The 20,601-nt window shown below is 43.3% G+C and overlaps 1 protein-coding gene across 1 annotated transcript in view; it reads right to left on the bottom strand.

The window, feature by feature from the left end:
- The window catches only part of MLH1 (mutL homolog 1), a 340,404-nt gene that overhangs the window by 299,442 nt on the left and 20,361 nt on the right, over positions 1-20,601 (bottom strand). The gene's annotated exons all lie outside the window — the stretch shown is intronic.

The following is a 20,601-nucleotide window of genomic DNA, read 5'->3' as shown; positions in this document are numbered from 1 at the left end:
AAGTGGCGTCAGCTCCAGCTGCTGGGAAAGAGAAGCCTAATAAGGAGGGTGGGCAAGGTCCAGCAAGCATAAGGAACCAGCTAAGGGGAGTTAGAAACAGAGTCGATAAGCTTCAGTAGTAGTTCCAAACTTAAAGGCAATGCTATGGAGACAGTGTTATAAGGATAGCTCTGTAGGGAAAAAGTCAGAGGAGACTGGGGAAGAAGTATGAAATCTCATTTACAGTAAGCTTAACTCCGAAATGATCTATTGAGCTACATGCAGTAAAACATTTGACAGTCACATAAGTAAGTGTTAGCGAGTGCACAGAAGGATTTCTCAATTATGCTGTGTGGCATAGGCTAGTCCATGGCTTTGAAGGGTCCTGAATGCCTGGTTGGCTTCAATGTACTGTACCGGCTGCACACCGCTTAATTTGAAGTCAAGCACCCTGTGTACTGGGCTCATATGTACCTAAAGACCCGGTCACTGCTCTGTACCAGCACTACTTGCATCGCCGAGAGGGGCAAGTAGTGCAGTACTTACCTGCTTTTTTGCTGTGGTCCTACCTGCTGGGTGGCCATGTTTAAGTGTGGGAGCGCACTGGGGGAAACAGCAGTAGTTTAATCAGTCGTATGTGTCATATGCCTAGTATTATGGGCCTTTCAATGTGGTTTGTCATTGTTTCTATGCAACATTTTCAGGTATATTAATCCCAACTGGACCCTTTTTTGGTTTCAGGTGCCAGGCCTCTGTTCTCTGCCAAACTGAGTTCTCTCTTCCATTGTGTCACCTGCTGAGTATTATCTGACTCCCATCACATCGCTATCCGCCTCTTGACGAACAGAAAAGGCAGGTCAGCAAACCTGCACTTAGGACTTATACCAAATAAAATAAAAGGCATGTAATCAGGGCCATTTACTACTCTTCTACCAGTCAGCGGTCTTGTCATCTGTGTGCCCTTTGTCCTGTACGGAGTTAGGCCAGTCCAATTCCAGAACTAGTACATTTGTGGTGTATCGTCTAGGCCATTTCTCCAAAGATATGGGAAACATCTTGTGCAGCCTGTAGGCTGTCAAATAAGAGTGATGCAATATTTTATAATGGAACATTTTGAACATGGCACTTTGAGATAACACTTTCGAGTTTGACTACAAATGACCGCTCCGTATCAGTCAATTCCCCTCTCACATCCCCAATCCATGTCTCTCTTGGTGTATGAAGAGTAATTCTTGTCATGACAAAAACACAAAAAGCTCCCCTAAGCTAAAGACACGTTAACAAGTGCAAACAACAGATTAGGAAAAAAGTACAACTGTACATACAAACATATAAACCATCAACATACACATAAGACAAGACAGTACATCTACTTATTCCAGAATAAAATTCCATATAGTCTGGCAAGAACCACAACGGCAGGTAGGGCGCATGGCTGCTACTGCGTCTGTTTTCTGTAAGTTTCTGTGCCAGCAATGCTTAACTGTAAGTAGCATCTTGGGTAAACACTGGCACATCTGTTTTTTCATGAGAATACGGATCAGTGACTTTCTCCCCTCTGCTGCTCCATGCATATAGTGACTTCAGAGTTGTCCAGGTCCGTCACTCATTTTGCTGCCATAACAGCACTTCATGTCAGGAGCACCCAGACTGTGCCCTTAACTCAGCAATTGAATTTTATGGAGAGATATTTTGTGTCTATGCCCCCCCTACATTATATCCTTCAGTACGGTATCTATGTCAGTGAACTGTCATTTCGATATACATACTGGGGATCCGGATTCATGATTTCTTGAAAGCATCTATTACAGCCTCATTTGTATGGTAAATCTGGTTAAAGGAAGACGAAATTCCAGTCACCCAAGGCCCAAAACATATTGTATGGGGTTGAGGACAATAGGTTTTGGGCTTTATTTTGTCCACTGGGCAAGTAGACCTAACTCCGTGCAGCAACAAACATTTGGCTGCCAGTTTACAATACCACAGTATTGATTACCAAAGGAGGATTGTCTGCCTTTAAGGCAGAATTTATTTCTATGTGTCTATGCTGTTCAAGCTTACATATGTTTGACTCATTAAGTCAAGAGGATTTACTATTGGGTGACAGCACTCAGGAAATGCAGGGAGTTCAGCTTGCATTTCGGTCAATGGTTCCGGTATAAGAAAGCAGAGACGTTTGCTAAATGTGACAGTTTGAGACTACGGACAGTGCTTCCAGAATACTCCCTGATTATATGCAAATACATTTTCAAGCGTGAACTCAAGACTGCCAATTGTTTGCTTTTAAAATAAAATGTACAAAAAAAAAAAAAAAAATTACGAAAAAAAATGTGCAACTCGAAAAGATAAGTCTTGCAAAAAGTTGTACAACTTAACATACCATTAGTCTGAAGCATACTTTGACCGATTGCCATATGTGAGCATTTTGGTCAAAATTGGCCGATAAATGGCAATACAGAAAACAAAAACAAAAAAAAACAGATTAGTAATTGTAATTGTATTTATATTGCACTTACTACCCTTGATTTTTCGGCGAGTGGCACGCTACTCTGGAAACTAAAGTGGATTAGTGGTGGGTTAATATAGGGAAATATAAGTTAATTTCGAGGAGTAGACATGTGAATCTGTTAGTTGGAATGAATAGGTTAAAGAAGGGATAGAGGAGGGGAAGAGTCTGGAAGGTGTTATTTGGGAAATCTTAGTATTAATTAAAATGAGGTTTGGGATGAGTCAGAGTGGAGGTAGATGATATATTGAGAAAGGTACAGGATGAGACAGAGTAGTGAGTTGGAGAGAGTTGAAAGATTTTTTTTTACCTACAGCGGGTATAAAGGGGTAAATATGCAGATACATAACTACATAAAAAAGTAAACATGTACATAGAAAACAAAGAGATATAAAGTTGTAATATATAAAGTACCACATGTACATGCATGGATAAATAAGTGAAAAGCAGACTTTCAAGTGTTGCTGACCATAAAGCTATTTTTTTAGTAGACATTTTTATTGGCATTTATCACAATCTTGAACACAGGCTACCAACATTAGTCACATTGAGAAGAAATACAGTCCAAACACCCCATGAACTCCCCCTACCTACCACCCCGCCTTGCTCTCCTGCAACAAAATTTACAGGACTGTCCATCAGGTACATTATTTCAGTTACTGTAAAGCATGCATGCAGTACCTATCATCTGTTACCCCTAGATCTCCAGACATCTCTCTCCACAGTGCTATTCATCCCTGCTTTACTTGACCACGGCCCAAGTTAGCACCACATATATTTACCCCCCCCTCCCCACTAACCTTCGTAGGGGCCTCGCATCCGGGGTCTCAAGCAATTCCGCCAGATTAACTGCTCACGCCTGCATATAACCAGTCAGCTTATTGTCCCTGTGTGTTCTGCAAGTGACTTCCTTCTCCTGCAGCCCACTCTGCCATATCTCTTAGACAGTCTGCCAGTAGCAGCGGGCCCAGCAAGACCCACGTGATTACAACCCTACGTTGTGCAAGCACTAGTCCTAGCCTTAGGAACCTTTGGCTAAGCTTCTTTTTACGTAGCGGGACCAGGCCTAATGGGCACTGTAGAATTCGGGTGGAATGTCTACCCTGTGGACCTCTCCAGCCCAGACACCACTGTCCGCCAATAATTCTCCATTACAGGGCAAAAAAATAAATAAATCAGCACCAGCCATCAAACAGAGTACAGGAGAACGACTGCTCAAGGTAAACAGTGTGAAGCAATTTCAGAGATAAACAGACCGGGTACACAAAGTTATACTGAATTAGTTTGAAACCAGGTATGTAGACATCCCCTTCACCTCTTCATGACTATCCCCCGATTCAAAGTCTATTAAGGAATCTCCCAGGTCTTCATGCCACCTACCCTGCACTACCTGCAGGGCGACAGAGTCCTCCTGCAAGGCCCTGTATAGGTGTGAAACCAGCTGCCACCAGCGACCTGGACTCCTGGGGCACCTCCAGGAACGCTGGCCTGATTTCCCTAACTGGGGCTCCAATTTTAGCGAACTGTAAAAACTGTTCAGACGCCAAATTAAAAGTAGCCATTGCATCTGTCCCTGTAACGAGCCTGTCCTTGGGGTTTAACTCCCTCAGTGATTCGCAGACGCCAGCCCGAGAGTGTTTTTGCAAAGGGGGTCAGAGTCCAGATGCACGTTTGTCGCAGCACTCACCAAACCACCTGCTTCCATATCCGACACAACTGTCCAACAACTTATGGAACGGATATAGAGACACTCGCTCCCGACATCAGTAATTCCGGTAGGGGTACCTCACCATGTGTACCCTCCAACAACCTTTTCTATCGGTTGCCTCCCTCAGCCAGCTGTACCATGTGTTGTAATTGAATGGCGAGACAATAAAGCTCCATAGAGGGCACATCCATTCCTCCCAATCTCCAAGTCGTCTTGAGTGTGGCAAGGCTGACCCAATTCCTCACAGTGGCCCAAAGCAATTCCACAATCAGTTTTTCCAGGTCTAAAATAACCTGTCTCAGGATAGCAAACATGGTACCCTTGAAAATATGCAAATACAGAGGTAAGAGAATTATCTTAACCAAGGCTATTTTACCCATCAGGGACAGCCTGAAAGTGTTCCAAAATGTCACTGACGATTTCAAGCCCTCCAACACCTTACCCATATTCAGCCTAGTAAAAGAATCAGGATCCTTCGTTATCCCAATCCCTGGGTATCCAACACTGGTGGCCTCCCACGGGAGACACTCTGCTGGAGCACTGTATAACAGCACCCCTCCAATGATCCCAACGAAACAGCTTGGACTTAGCTCGGTTCACGCAGGGCCTAGATAACTCTCTGAATTCTGACAGGGCAGCTAGTAAAATAGGGACACCGTATTCAGGCTGACGCCAATACAATAGTGCTTTGTTCACATATAAGAAGACCACGTGTGTGGCCTTACCAACTTCCACTCGTCAGACCCCCAAAACCGCCCCCAGTGTATATACTAATGGCTCCATTGCCAGTGCAATAAGCAGCAGTGACAGCGGGCAGCCCTGCCTAGTCCCTTTATATAATGAGAAACGCCTCAACACTGTCCCCCCACCCCCCAAATTGCACTTTTCTATTGGGACACTGTATAGTAACTGTACCCACCAGATATAGGATCTCGCAAATCTCATTGTCTCCAGCATCAACCACAGAAACCCCCAGGCAACGCAATCAAAGGTCTGTTCTATGCGCAGGAGGGCCTAAGTATACATGTCATCTGACAGGACCAGGACATGAAAACAAACAAGAGGAGACACAGGTTACACAACGTGTTTCGGAGGAGTATAAAGCCAACTTCATGTACCAAGGATGGCAGATATACCAGCAGTCTGAACTCCGGGATTTTATTAAGGTACATGAAGCTAATGTATTTATTTTTATGATGTTTTTGTAATTGTATTTATTTATTTGTTTTTACTTATTTATATTTCCCCCCAAACATTTACGCATTGTAATAGATAAAATCAAAACTGAAATCCATAAACATACAAATAACCTATATTTAACCCAAATATGAGTCAGTTACACACATGTTAAATATTAAATATCTATCTATCTATCTATCTATATATATATATATATATATATATATATTATAAATAATAAATACATTTGTTAAGTAGACCTATAAGAAGATCAATATATTGTTTAGGCCATATATTCATTTGTACAAATACATGCACATATTTGAATACATACATATAATCAAATTACACATGTTTATGTACATAAGCATATGATGTAAGTTTGTGTTTAAAGCTGGCTGTCATGTAGGAAAGAGCAAACTGTTGAGTAGTCTTCTGAAGATAAGATAGTTATCTGTGAATCTTATGTATGGGGGTAATGAATTCCATAAATTAGCTGCTTGAACAGAGACATATGTACCACCCATGTTTTTTTTCTTTTATGGTGGGGTTTTGAGATAGGGTGCAAACCTGGAGTGGAGCTTCCTTTGTTGATTGCATTTGGTGATTTTATTCCTGATGAAGTGGTCCTGACCTATGTATTGCTTTGTGGGAGATACAAAGCAGCTTGAAGGTGGATCTTCTGGCAACAGGTGAGCTATGTAGGACTCTCAAGACAGGGGAGATGTGGGCCTACAGCTTTACATGAAGGAGGAGTCTGGGAGCAGAGTTCTGAATTTGTTGTAGTCTTTTCATAGTTGATAAAGATGATCAGTTGTAGAGGTCATTGGCTTAATCAAGTTTAGACAGTGAAGGAAGATAGTAGCTTGGACCTTGTGTGGAAATCTTAGGTGGGGGAAGATGTGTGTCGGACAGTTTTCATAGTAATGAAGCTGATGTTGCTAACGTATCCACTTGGGCAGTCATTGATAGCTTAAAATCTATGGTAATTCCAAGATTTCTTACTGTCTTTGGATACTATAGAATATGGTCCCAGATTGTCAGGCCAGGCGCAAAAGTGGGTCCTAATTTTTCCAATCACCGTATGTGAGTACTTCAGTTTTGGCTGCATCTACTTGAGATGGCTCGAGGTCAATCACTGATCAACAGCTCGGAGGCAACTGAAGATTTACAATGTCTTTAGGGCTTTAAGTTTAATAAGTATTTGTATGCCAACGGTGTAGTTATGGCATGTGAGCTGAAATTAATTGCTCATCGCTGGAAGGGACTTCAAGTAGATATTGAAAAGCATGAACAAGGTGATAGAGCCTTGAGGGACTTCTGCTTTTACGAAGCACAGGTTGGATGAGAAAAGGGGAGTAGGGATGACGTCTTTTCTGAAGGTAGAATGTGATCCTGTTGACAGCAGTCCAATCTATGCTGGCTTCGTGGGGTTTTAGAATTAGTGTCATGATGAACTGTGTTGAAGGCAGGTAAACTGTCAAAGAGAAGTAGTGTAGAGACCCTGTTTATGGTCATCCCACATGGCGAGATGAAAGCAGATTCTGTGCCTCTTCCTGGACGGAATCCTGTTTGGAAGTTGGAAATGATGGTGTTATTTTCACCTGGGTGAGTGCTGCTCTATCAGTCTGCCCAGTAAAAGTCAATTTGTAATCAATCTGCAGTTGTTTGGGTCATGTGGATATAGGTTTGTTTTCTTTAATAATGGGTGTATGAATGTCTTTAAGTCTTCTGGGAAGACTCCTGTTATTAAAGAATTACTGATGACTGTTCTGACTGGTGTTGCAGCAGAGATAGTTAAAAGAATGTTCTTGAAGATTTGCGGGGGACAAGGATCAGAAGGGCAGTCAACTGACCAGCTTGTTTTTTCAATGTCCATAAATTCAGTTTCTGATAGTTGTCTGAAGAAATGCAGAGGTTGTGTTAGTCCACCCTTGGAGGAGAGTGCTGGAAATTGGTTAGTGCTGGTGGTTTTCCTATGTTTCAAATGATCAATAATCAAATGTATTTGTTATTGTGTCTGCTTTCTGCCATACAACAATAAAATCAATATATAATAAGTAATCAATAAATACATAAAATCACATAAATCAGACACTTATTAGTCATATTAGTCTACAGAAACAATAAACAGGCAATAAAAGCAGCAATGCCAATAAGACCCACAACTGCAGGTTAAGGTTCCCCCCTAAAGTGCGGAAAGTATGGAAACAAAGAGCATAAGCACCATAAATAATATCCACATCATCTTTCCGCTTAACAATAGCATACTGTACACCCCAGGTTGAATAAAGACACCATAAAACACCAGTTTCCTACCAATCATATTGGGTTATAGGACACAAACAATAGTGTCCATAAATGCTGCAACTACTAATCAAAATCCTACCCAAGTACAGTTGTACAGCTATTTATAAAGAGATGGAGCGCCATGGAATCCATAATTTCATACATTCCTAAAGGAGCTCAGTCAGATTTATTGTGCAGTTACCAGGCCTCTGATAAATGGCCAAATGCCCATTAATACGAGGTAACTGAATTAAAAATACATTCATCATCTGCTCTAAAATAAAATGATGAAGCTGCTCTGACAGAATTAATTTCACAATATCTAAAAAAGGGCACAAGCCACCTTTTACTTACTAAGACGTATTTAGGGCAAAACAGTGAACAGTGCAATAAATTGTCCTTCCCTCTAAAACTGCAGTTACAATATTCTTCGCTTGTGGATGTCTTGAACCCTTAACTAGATATTCTCTTGTCGGCAATGCACCCAACCTAAATTTGATATAAAGTGTGTGTTTTTGTTCAGGGTAAATCAAACCTATATATAACATGTTGACAGGCCGCAATTATAGCTAAAATAGTGCCCTAGTAGACTCCCAGGTCTAATTAGGGACAGTTTCCTCTCCTGTCCAGACTCAAAAAAGTGCTCCGTGATGATTTGTACATTGTGCCAGCTCATGCTTCTTGTGTTGGTCTTAAATAGGAGTCCAACATACCTGCTTTGGTTGTGTAGAGATTTGCTAGTTCATCAGTAAATTCTTGAGAAACGGGATGAGTTCCGTCTGCATTTAGGTTTACAAAATTCCGTGATAATGTTATAAAAAATTCTCTACTTGCATTTTTAGTATTTTAAATTTGGTTTGAATAGAACCTTTTTTTTTTATTTTTTTTTTGTGGCTTTTTTGATTGACTTGTATATTCTGTTAAATATGTGCAGGTGAAGTTTGTCTTGAGTTATTTGCTTTGCGCTAGATGCATTGTCTTTTTTTAATTTTGTGTTTATCCAAAGTGTTTGTTTTCTTTTGTCCCTTTTTGTTGTTTTTAGTGGTATTACGATATCAAAAGCTTCCTTGAGCCGCTCACAGTTTTTAAACTGAACTCCATGTGTCTAGATCTGTGTTGGATGTTAGTTGTGTTTCTGAGTGTTTAAACTTAGGGGGTTTCCATGCTTGATATGTAGTTGCATGTAAGGTGGCCTTAAGTGTGGTCAGTTGTAACAATTTGTGATAGGAAGCTACCAGATGGTGACCTGACCACACAAGTGGAGTAACCTTTGAAAGGTAACTAGCTCTAGGTTTGCACAAATGACACCTAAGATGTTTCTAGCAATGTGTGTGGGTTTGTGGATAATCTAATTTAGGTTCAGTATGTGTAGGCCAGCAATGATGGTTCTTGGATGGGGCATATTTTGTTTGTTAAACTTATGTCATATTTAGGTCACCAAGAATGGAAAGGTTGGAGTGTAGTGTCATAAGGTTTCAAAGTGTGTCTAGAAACATGTCTGGAAATGTTCCATTGCTAGGTGGTGGCTCGTAAAGAAGGAGGAAATTAGTGTAGGGTTGCCTGTGGTGATGAGGGCCTCACAACCTTGTATGAAAATGTTGTTAGCTTTAGTGAGATTTATTGTTTCCTTGAATTTAACAGCTAGACCGACTCTTTTTGCCTATGCGATTTTACGTGACAGTTTGACAGCCTGGAGAAACAGCTTTATGCAATACGTAAAACATATCATCTCTCAACTATGATTCTATTATGACAATTAAGTCAAGTTGTCTGTCAGTGAGTAGGTTATAGATGTGGTGCTTGTTTTCAAGTTTTTAGAAAGTGATCAAGCACTTAGCTGTAAGCAGTCCAGAGACTGTGTTTTGGTGGTGGTGTGACTGTTTTCTAGAAAAGTGAGTAGCAATCTTTGAACTTGTATCAGATGTAATATTAGTGTTGGGTTGGTATTAACTGTATCACAACAGCAATAATGCTATTTTTCTATATTGTAATATTCGTTCTGCAGGCTTAGAGGGCATCTTATTGGGTCTGTTAGTGCAGGTGGTGGAGATGGTGGTTGAGAGTGAGTTGGTGAGCCGTGTTATTTTTGTAGATTAGTCTTGTTGTATAACAGACATGGGTATGCAAGGTTGTGAAGTCTTATGTTGTTTATTTCGTTTGAGTATGTTTAGGGTGGAAGGTGTATGGGTTGGGGAGGTGGTGGAGCATGTGGGTCATGCTTTAAGGCTCTAAATTATGCAATGGATGAGAGGCGGATGAAGGAGTATTATGTCAGGGTGTTTTTGGTAGGTGTTGGTGAAGATAGAAAATGTGGGTATAAAGTTGTTTTAGGAGTGGGTGTTTGTTTCTATTTTGTGACAAATTGTAGTATGAGATTGCGTGTGAGATTTTGGTGCGCTGGTGTGTGCGCGCATTTTGTTTTATTTTTGTCGAGTAGTGAGATGAGAAATTGATGTGGTGAGTTTCTGTAAAGATTTGAATCTAAAGTACTGTGGATGTGTAAAAGTTGATTGGTAAAGGGAGTGGTGATGTGCGCTGGAGGACAGTGTACGTGTTATGTGAGAGGAGGTAGACAGGCATTATAAGTGTATTAGATTTGGTAACAGGAAGAGGTAATAGGTGTGGTGGAATGTAATTGTTTTGTTGTGTGTTTTTGGTAAAAGGGAAGGAGGATCGTGTTAGTGGGTAATATGAGTGTTCAGTATTGGGTAGGTGGTGACAGAATGAGATCTGTTAGGACTAAGTATAGGGTAGAACTGTAGAGCTGGTCCTTTTATGGACAGGGAGTGTGTGTTTGAAGGGATTAAGGTTATGCAGAAAGTGGGTTTGTGTTGTGTTGGTGATGTGTGGATTCAATAGTGGTCTAGGACAGAGTGGTGGTTAGTGTGAGAGTGAAGGTGCCATTGTGTGGTGGTAGGGGGTAGAAGGGCATATAAATGTGGACTGTGGGATTTAGAAGTGGTTGTTGAGGTACTGAAATGTGGATTGAGTTTGTTTTAAGTGAGTAGTGTGCATCTGCTGAGACTGTTATAATGCTTGAGGATGGGGATGGCTTAAGGTGGTTGCTGATAAATGGAAAACAAGGTTTCAACTATGGCTTTAGGGCTGACCTGGACCAAAATGACAATTGCCCTTGTCCTCTCCGCCCTTACCCTCGATGTCCAAGCTGAGATGCCCTGAGACCTAAAGTTAAACAGCCCTTTGGCCAATAGGAATGGGAACCCTAGCCCTAACCAAATAGAACACTAGCCCTAAACCCTACAGCCAATGGGAGCCCTGGCCCCACTAACCAATCCCAGCCTTAGCAACCAATCAAATCCAAACACTAAGCCCTAGGTCAAATAGAAGCCGCAGCCCTAGAAACCAATCAGAATCCTAGCCCTATCAGGCAATCAGAACTCAACCCCTAAGCCCTAGGTCCAAAAGAAACACTAGCTCTAGGAACCAATCAGAACATGAAACAACCAATTAGAAACCTATTTAAAGACCATGTGACCTAAAACTTAAGGGCCTCTGCAGGTGTGAGGGGAGTGGTCAGGCCTGCCCAGATGCCAGCAGGTCAATCACCAAAGCACTAACTGGTGTGCAGAGGGTAAGGAGGTGCTCCTGAAGTCAGAATCTCCTTGGATACAGACAGAGTCAACACACTTTGTAGTTCCTGTTTAACCCTGCAGGTAAGGCCCAAATCGAAAACTACTAAAATAATGCCTTTGGCACCCAGACACTTTTTCTAGCCAAAAATGGGGATTAAATACACTTGCCAAACACAATTCAAATGACAAAACAGATTAGGCAGTTTCTTAAAAACCCTTTGATTGGGCTTATTTTGCCTTTTTTGTAAAGAGTAGCACAGAGAAGGGAAAAACTAAGAGAGAAATTTAAACAAGAAGAAGATGATGAAGAAGATAATGAAGGAAAAGGTGATGAGGAGATGGTGAGGAAGATAATGAAGGAGGAGATGGTGAAGAAGATAATGAAGGAGGAGATGGTGAAGAACGAGGAGATGGTGAAGAAGATAATGAAGGAGTAGAGAGAAGGAGGGAGAAGGAGAAGGAGAAACAAATCAGCATAAAACCACTATAAATAATATGAAAATAAACCATAGGCCCAATTATTAAAAAAATGTTTGAAGAAGGCCTGAAAGCCGTACTCCAGCAAACGTTTGTAATTTCCATTTTCATGTTAGGAGATTCATTTGTCTGCTCTTTTGAAAATCTGCTGAGCGATTGCAAATTCACTTTTACTGAATACATTTTTGCCCACCATGGAAAATATTTTACGCTTGCTCTTGTCAAGAGTAACCTTTTCAAACATTGGAAGATATCAAAGAGGAGTGAGTAAATCCTTTAAACTTGTAAGTTAATGGGCGTGCACAGCCTCACATAGCATTCCAACACTGTCACTTTCCTCCTACTTTCAGCCCCTTTAGGTAAATGAGAGGAAAGACGGCAAAATCACAGTATTTCTAGAACCCAAACCATGATACAACATGAGCCCTGGCGTTATCAGGGAAGCCATTATCAGGCTGTGATAGAATGATATTGTTGCCATAATTTGTCACCTCCCTGCATGGCACCAAAAGGGACAAGTGCCAATAGATTTCTGAAGCATCCTGTCCCTTGGACAAGTAGATAAGATTTTATCTCTATCAAGCAGATGCCTAACTATTTGGGGTTTCAGGTTCTTTTTTCAGGAGTAGATCAGAGAGACCAAGTCCATCTAATTTTAGTGGAGATTTCAGTGGAAATCGGCACAATCTGTCCCAATTCACCTTTAGCCCAGATATTTCTCTACAGTGTTCCAGTTTCAGTAATATCACTTGCAATCCCTTGTTGCATTGTTAAAGCACAACAACACTTTGTCCGCATACAAAGATGTAACATGTTTCAATCCCCCATTTTGTGCCTTTTTGTCTATGTGTTTCTGATAGTGGCTCTATCACATGAGCGAAATTGACAGGGACAGAAGGGATCCATGACATGTGCCTGGCTCAATAAGGAAAGACTTGGACACAACTCTTCTGGTTTTTAAGTCTTACATGTTAGATAGCACAAGCGCTGACTGTTGCGAGACATATTGTGGACTTCAAAGAACATATTTGATTATCAATGGTTTGCTTTCCTGTCACTAACTTACCTGCTTCTTTTAGTGTTCGAGCTTATCAATATGGTGTTTGTCGCTCGTATGGAGCATAGCTGCTTTGTAATCTCTTGATTGACTGACTTCTATACATTCACTCCTTGTTTATCAGGTATTGCATTTTCCTTTAGCTTAAACACTATATGGGAATGCATGTGTTTTCCAGCTGTCTCCCTCAATTACTTCTTATGCCCTGCACTCCGTGTTTCCCTTTAATCCTTGTTTTTCTCGCCATCCTCTACATGTTGTGTTTACCCTTATGTACTTCCCCATGTTGCTTTTTCACCCATGTCCTTCTCCTCCTCCCATGCTCTTTTGTCCATTTAATCCCCACTGCTCTACTTTGCTCTCTCTGTCGTTTGCTTCCCCCCACTTGGAGTACCATAATGGTTCCCCACCCGCTCCCTGTGTTGCTAGCGCCCCTAGTGCTTCAACCCCTGTCGCTTCCACCCCAGTGTTGATTCCCTCACCCGCATTATAAAATGCTTATGTAAAAACGTTTTTTTCATTTTTATTTACTGATCCAATTTAGGATTGATGCACCTTGTTTCCTCCCGCTTGGTACCCAAGTAGACCACTGAACCCTGCCCTATCTGACACTTACGAGCCTTGATAGTCAAGCCTGCCTTCTGCAGACTCTGAAGCACTTCCCTGATGTGGCAAAAGTGGTCCTCCCAGTTAGAACAGAAGACCACAATGCTGTGTAGACAGGTGGCAATGAAGTCCTGCTTGACCAACCTCCGTAAGGTGGCAGGGGCATTCTTTAATCCAAAGGGCATTATCCAGAACTTGAGGTGCCCTTCTGGGGTAAAGAATGCAGACCTCTCTGGTACCCCTGGTTAAGTCAATCTGCCAGTACCCAGACGTTAAGTCAAAAGTGCTGAAACACCTGGCAGCTCTCAACCAATCCATAAGCTCATCAGTTCTGGGGACGGAGTCCCCAGTAATCCACACAGAACCAAACTTCTGGGGTGGCACCTGGAGTAGCGGCAGTGGGGACCAACACTACTGGACTGAACAACAGACTGTTCGAGGGCTCAATAACCCCTAACTCCAGCTTCTTGGAGGCTTGGGTGCTAACTCTCACCTTATCAAACAGCCTGGAGATTTTACTCTTCCTAGGCAAGCTTGTCCCCAGTATCAATATCATGGATACACCATGTAGTGAATCCTGGAATAAGGGAGAGGAGAGCAGCAAACTACCCTAACAAATTGGCGACAGTCCCTGTGTTGCTCTAGGGTCAGGGTAGGGGAAAGGCTGACACCCTCCAGTGACCAATTGTGCTCCTTGGAAAAGAAGAGACTGGGGAGAGGTTCCCTCTCCACCACCATTCCATCATTTGTTACAAGAAGTATGGTAATCTTGGACCTCTCAAACTGGTGTTTGAGGTCCTTGAAAAACGTGCAGGACCCACAAGGGATTCCTGGAGGTCTTGAGGTCCACTAAGTAAGTGACCTCCTCCTTGTGCGCCTTCACATCATAGGGCACTGACCATCGGTCTTGTAGGGCCCAGACCTCCATCACCCACACCTTTTGGCCAGGCAGAGACTCAACCAAAGTGGCCTTCCGGTCATACCAGAGAGTCATAACCACCTGGCTGGCTTCTTGATTCTCCTTCGTCTCCTTGCAGAAGTGCTTCATTTGGTTATAGCTGACCACACCCCCAAGGCCTTTCTTGGTAGCTTGCTCCCAACCCTCTTTTACCAGGCTGAGAGGCCCGCTGACAGGGTGCCTGTACAGGAGTTAAAAGGGGCTAAACACAACTCCCTTCAGCGGTACCTCCCTTTAAGAAAATAGCAGGCATGGCAAGAGGACATCCCACTTCCGCCTCAAGGGCTCCAAAAGGTCCATGATCATGCCTTTGTGAGTCTTGTTGAACCTTTCAACACACCCATTAGTTTGGGGATGGTAAGGTATGGAGAACCTACGCCACACTCATCTCACTTGGACTTCATGCACGTGGATATAAATTTGGTATACCCCGGTCAAGTACTCCCTCCTTGGGGAGCCCCACTTGGTTAAATATCCCCACTGGTGCTGGCCACTGAGAGCGCACTCCCTATCCTCAGAGGCACAACCTCCGGGTACCGACTGGCATGGTCCACCAAGACCAGAAAGACTTGTTGCCTAAGGCTGACTTAGGGCCCAGAGGCCTAACAATGTTGATGTATACCCTTTTAAAGTGGATGCAAACAACCGGAAGGTGAACCGGGGAGCCTTGTGCTCCCCTCCTGGGTTCCCACTGACCTGGAAGATGGCACATGACCTGCAGAACACATCTGAGGTCACCTTCATGTGGGGCCAATAGAAGTGGGTGACAAGCCTGTCAAAGGTTTTGTCTTGCCCTAGATGACCTACCTGGGGAATTTAATGAGCCAATTCCAGTAGGAAGGTCCTATAGCATTGGGGGACCACCAACACACAGGTTGCACCTGGCTTAGGAACACTAGACTCAGTGTACAGGAGACCATTCTCCTGGTAAATTAGGTGATCACCAAAAGTGTTGCCAGCAGCCTGAGCCTCGGCCTGCTATCGTAGGCCCTCCAGAGTAGGGCACTCCTTCTGTGCTCTGCAGAAGCTCTCAATGGTGGGTTCTCCTTCCTTCTGCCAACTGGACAGCTCAGGATGGCAATGTCTTCCTCTGGAGGTTCTGGGGTACTGCCATCAGACTCAGACTCCTCCCGGAACATGGGAACTTCATGAGTGGGCCTCCCGACCACAGCCGACCCCCCTCCCTTGCTTTTCCTCTTTTTGGCAGGTACCTGGGCCATGTTTCCAGACTCCAGATTCTCATGACTACTCTCTCAGGAAGCCATTTACCATGGGGTCATGCACACTTGCTCAGGAAACCTTAACATCACCAGGAGGGGCTGGACTCTACCTCTTTCCAAATAGTGTGTTCCACGTCAATACCAGGCAGACAATCCACAGGCATGGATGGACTCACAGCTACCCTCAGGGAACCCGAGAACCCCATCTCCATCCACCACCCATTCAAAGGGAACCAGAGCCACTGAGTAATGACTCATGGTTGTCAGCTACTATAACCAGGTGGAGTACATTAAGGCTGTCCCTGCACTTCTGCCTGTACGTTTCTGGGGTGAGGCATATTTCCTGATAAGGGTTTCCTTCATAGGAAGGATACACCATGCTATTTCCGTTTTCCAGGGACAGTAGGGCATTCCTCCCTTCACTAGGTATGTGCCTCCAGAGACTGTCCCTCCCCCAATCCTTTTCATGGACACTATCCTTCTGCAGAGCAACCTTATATGCTTCAAACCACTTATTTCTGCCATCCCCAACAACAAAGATAGGAACAAGCTCCTTGGGAATGTGGAACTTGTGGTCTCCAGAGGGCACTACGGATATGCTGCCACCATTAATGCTGTACTCTACCTTCCTAGCTCAGATGTCCAGCTGTCTGAGGCTCCTTCCATGAGCCAGTCGCCCCAAAGCAGATTTCTCCTCCACAGCCAGTTTCTTTTCAGATAAGGCTCTCTCAGCCTCTGCCTTTCTCCTCTACCTCCAATGTGAGCGTGGCCAATTGCAGCTTCTGCTTTCTCTCAGTGCTCCTGTCCTACAGCTCCTCTGGGGGCAGGCAGCTGGAAGATATACTGATCCCTGGCCTGGGAGGGGGCACCATTCCGGTGGGCATGTGTAAGACCGCCACCCCCGCCCCCCACCCGGGTGCTGTAACTCAAAACATGTGCCTAGGTCCTACTCTTGCGCCTCCACATCATCCTTCCCCCTCCTGGTCCTCTGCTGCTGCCAGTGATGGATGAACTTCCACCCAGGCCCACAGAGCCTTCTGGAGCTTTAGCTTCCTGGTATTTCTATTGGCTGAAATCCCCTCTCCTTACAGAACTCCTTGAGCTCAACCACAGTGTAGTTATCCAGGTTGGCAAGCTCAAACTCCATCCAGTGGGGGCTGGATACAAGACCGAGTTTGGTTCGCTGAACATCGAGATGTGAAGTCCTTGTGTCACATGAGCTGGCATCACAGAAAAGTCAACAAGAAGTTCTGATGCGAAAGCCTGTGTCACAATACGTCCTCCATTAGTGTAGTCAATAAGCCGTTGACAAGGTTATGCGTCACAGAGCTGTCTATGGGAGGTTGCGATACAAGGTCCTGTGCCGTCATTGAGGACTTGTGTTGAGATGAGTCGAGGACGAGTTCTGCCACCTGGGCCTGAGTCTATGGCAAGCTGTGTAGCGATGCATGGAGTTGAATATATGCTAAAGAAGCCTTTTATGTTCCTATGGGTTGGAGATTCCTTGATGTTCTGGGCCCACACATGCAATAACTGGGCAGCTTAGAGCAGAAGAGACCTGCTGCAGCAAAGGCAGGCCTTCAGAAGTAGTCTGTCAGCAAGCAGATAGCACAGCAGACTTCCTTACAGAGTACACAGCACCCGAGATGATCTGAAGAGTTGTGTCTGAGGGTCCAATATTTATACCTGGTGCCCACTTTCAACTAGGGGAATCTTCTAGAGTCCTCTGCCTACAGAAGTGCCTGGAATTTCTTTTCTTCCTGCCCTAGGCAGTCAGGGGGCTCAAAAGACTAGTGTCTTTGTGAGTGTGCTTAGGCATAGTCTTAGTGATGTGTAAGTGTGGGAGGTGACCGCTCCTTGCCATCATCCTAATAGAGATGGCCCATCTTCCCAGCACCTATGCCCCCTTTGTCTCACTGTCTGGGAGTAATATACAAAGACCAACTGCCAGCTACACCTAGTCATGTGACCCAGGATACAGACTGCAGGCACCAATGGGTTAGGACAAAAAAAAGCCAACTTTCTAAAAGTAACATTTTCAGAATTGACATACAATCCAACTTTACCATTAAAAAGGGTTTTAAAATAAAATTCTTTAGAGACCAAACCTGACTTCCGTACACACTCCCAATTGAAAGTTAGCACTAATTAAGTGTAAGGAAATCTAAATTTATCGTATGGGAGAGATAGACAAATTCAGAAGTTTTTTGTTTTTACTACCAGGACATGTAGAATTTAAAAGTACATTTCAAACTTTTTAAATACACAGCACCCTGCACTTTGGGCTGTTAAAGGCCCTACCCTATGGGTGGCTTCTATGTATTGAAAAAGAAAGGTTTAGGCCTACTTAAGTGGGTGGCACAATATGTGCTGCAGGCTCACTAGTTGCATTTCATTTAGAGGCCCTGGGTATAGGCAGTCCCACTTTACTAGGGTCTTACAGGTAAATTAAACGTGTCATTTGGGAGGAAGTCAATGTCACCATGTTTTAAGGAGTGAGCACAAGCACTTTACCAATGATTAGCAGTGGTTAAGTGTGCAGAGTCTTAAGGCCAGTAAAAAAAAAAAAAGTCAGCAAAAAGAGGAGCATTGAAGGCCAAAGAATTGGGGGACAACCATGTCAAAGTTGTCATGTCCAACACATTATCACTCAATCACCAGAAAGTATTCGCTCTGACACGTACATCATTCACACCAGCCTGCGGATCTGTCAACTCGTGGCCTTCCAGTGTTCAAATCTCATTTCACAGGTAGGGCGCTGTTCATGGCAGTTCAGTTACTGTCTTCTAAATGCAAAGATAAGGCCAGCTGCTCTCTTTGGCTGCTTCTGATTCAAAATGTAAACTGGAAGAGGATGTGATATAAGCAGCAGAGGGAGAAACCTCAGCTGCTTTGAAGTAAAAACTGATAGAGAAAATTTTTCAAGGATTCAAGTGGATTCTGCCAAGAAAGGAGGTAACAAACAGAAGATTCTGAAGACAGAAAATCTAAATCAGAGCTGTCAAAGAGAGCAACCAGCATTAAGCAACGTTGAGATGCAAAGAGTAGCTAATTTTGGACAACCTTTTTATTATTTAATGCTGAATTAGAACAGAAAGGAAGAAAAAGATATAGGAATTACTTCATAACCCTTGTATATAGAAAGGAAGAAAGTATAAAGCAGTATCCCCAAATAAGTTATGAGATAGACTGCTACATTCTAAAGGGCATAGGATTTGGATTGCATTATATTTGAAAATAACTCTCTCAGTAATCAATAGCCAGAGAAGCAACCTCCCAAACCCCTGCCCATGTAGGGAACCAATAGCCTGTGGCAACAAGAAAGAAATAAAATGACCTTGCAGGTGTATCGCCTCAGCAACATCAATGCCTAGAGAGATTCAGAAGCCATTAGAATTCCCTTCGATGAGCCGAGGACCAGCGCAAGATTGCTGCCAGCAACCACCACCAGTGTGGAAAAACCTTGATCAGTCGTGTTAGCCTACTGCAAGAGGAAGCAGGTTTCCTGCTCAGCTCCCAATTAATTCAAGGTAGGTGCAGGCTGGGCCAAATTTATGACTAACAGTACGTTTAAGTTATGTATTACTTAACTGTAAACTATACAAGTTGTTGTTACCAGTGATCCATGGAGGAGAAAACTGTAAATGTCCCCTATTTACTAGGGTTTTTATCCCAGTGCTTCAGGGCCACGTTTTCTTTCCTAACATTTCACCTCTTCTGCACACTCTCCATCCCTCCTCAAACCACCCACTGAGAATCATTTTAGGAAAATAAACAAATAACTGTTCCACAACGTAATGACAGGATGGGGATGGGGAGAGGCTAGGTGGCATTTTTCAGTTGTGCCAGGTAGGGTGGTGGAACAGATATTGCCACACCCATTACAATCATTTGCCAACCTGTCCCTCTCTCTGTAAGCAGCACACCAAGTCTTTGAAATCAACTATCACCACCGAAAATACAGGCCAAAGGATACCATTTGAGAGAATGCAGTTTGTCTCTATGTGGTTTTCTTTATCAGTTTGAAGCATATAAAATTGTTTTTGATATGTGGCTTACCAGGTTGGATTTTTTATGAATTACAGTTCCATTTCTGTATGGTTGGAGTTATTTTCAAATGCATCAGCTAATGTGAACACAAATTGACTTATGTTTTTTTAATTTCACTTTTGCGTCTCCACTGGTCATAAGAAGTGGCCTGAACACCACTATACGTCCTATCCAAAATAGGACTAGTCTTGACAAATGAAGATACAGCGTTGCTAGGGGGGGCATTATAAAGGACCACTCCTTTGTTGATGGTTTGGCGATTAGAGCACCCTGGCATTAGGAAATTTATCTAGATCTGATATCCTCAAGAGACTGTGCCAAGCACTTCTTCTAACTACACAGTACATTAATGCAGTTCCCAAATGACAAGGATGTTTCTTCAGCGGACCTTTCTGATCATGACTGCCAATTAAAAGATGCTTATTTAAATTCAGGGAGCCACAATGAAGGTTCAGGTACATCACTGTCAGTTATGTTGACTGCCGGCAAAGCAGTGTTGAGGAGCCTCCTAATTAGGAAGTCAGCATTGACCAAACAAAAGGCCACAACATAGTGGGGGAGGCATGAGAATCCTTTTTTCTAGGCTGATGACCCCACACACCACAACTGAGAAGGCAGGTAGAAGCCCAAAACTTAGCATTCAACTCGTATTATTATAAGGCAGTTGAAAAGGCGCTAGAGTAGCTCAAGTGGAGACACCGAATGAGGACTGCTATTCCTTTTGGCCCTGGAGCCCCTGGCCAATTACCCTCCCCTACCACTTCTACCCAAACCCCCAAACCCCTGCATTGTGAGTGTGCCCTTCAGGACTGGAGCATTAACTTCCTTTCTGTATTCTGATGATATCTTAATGACAAAACCTAGGACCTCTATTCCTGCACTGATGACTTTGTTTGACCAATTCTCTCCATTCTCAAGTTATAAGGTAAATTTGGGGAAATGTGAAGTCATGCCTATGTCCCCGATAACTAACAACGTG

The sequence above is a fragment of the Pleurodeles waltl genome, chromosome 2_1 (genome assembly GCF_031143425.1).
Source record: "Pleurodeles waltl isolate 20211129_DDA chromosome 2_1, aPleWal1.hap1.20221129, whole genome shotgun sequence".
Taxonomy (NCBI): domain Eukaryota; kingdom Metazoa; phylum Chordata; class Amphibia; order Caudata; family Salamandridae; genus Pleurodeles; species Pleurodeles waltl.
The sequence above is the reverse complement of the archived record's forward strand: the minus strand, read 5'-3'. Positions and strand labels throughout refer to the sequence as shown.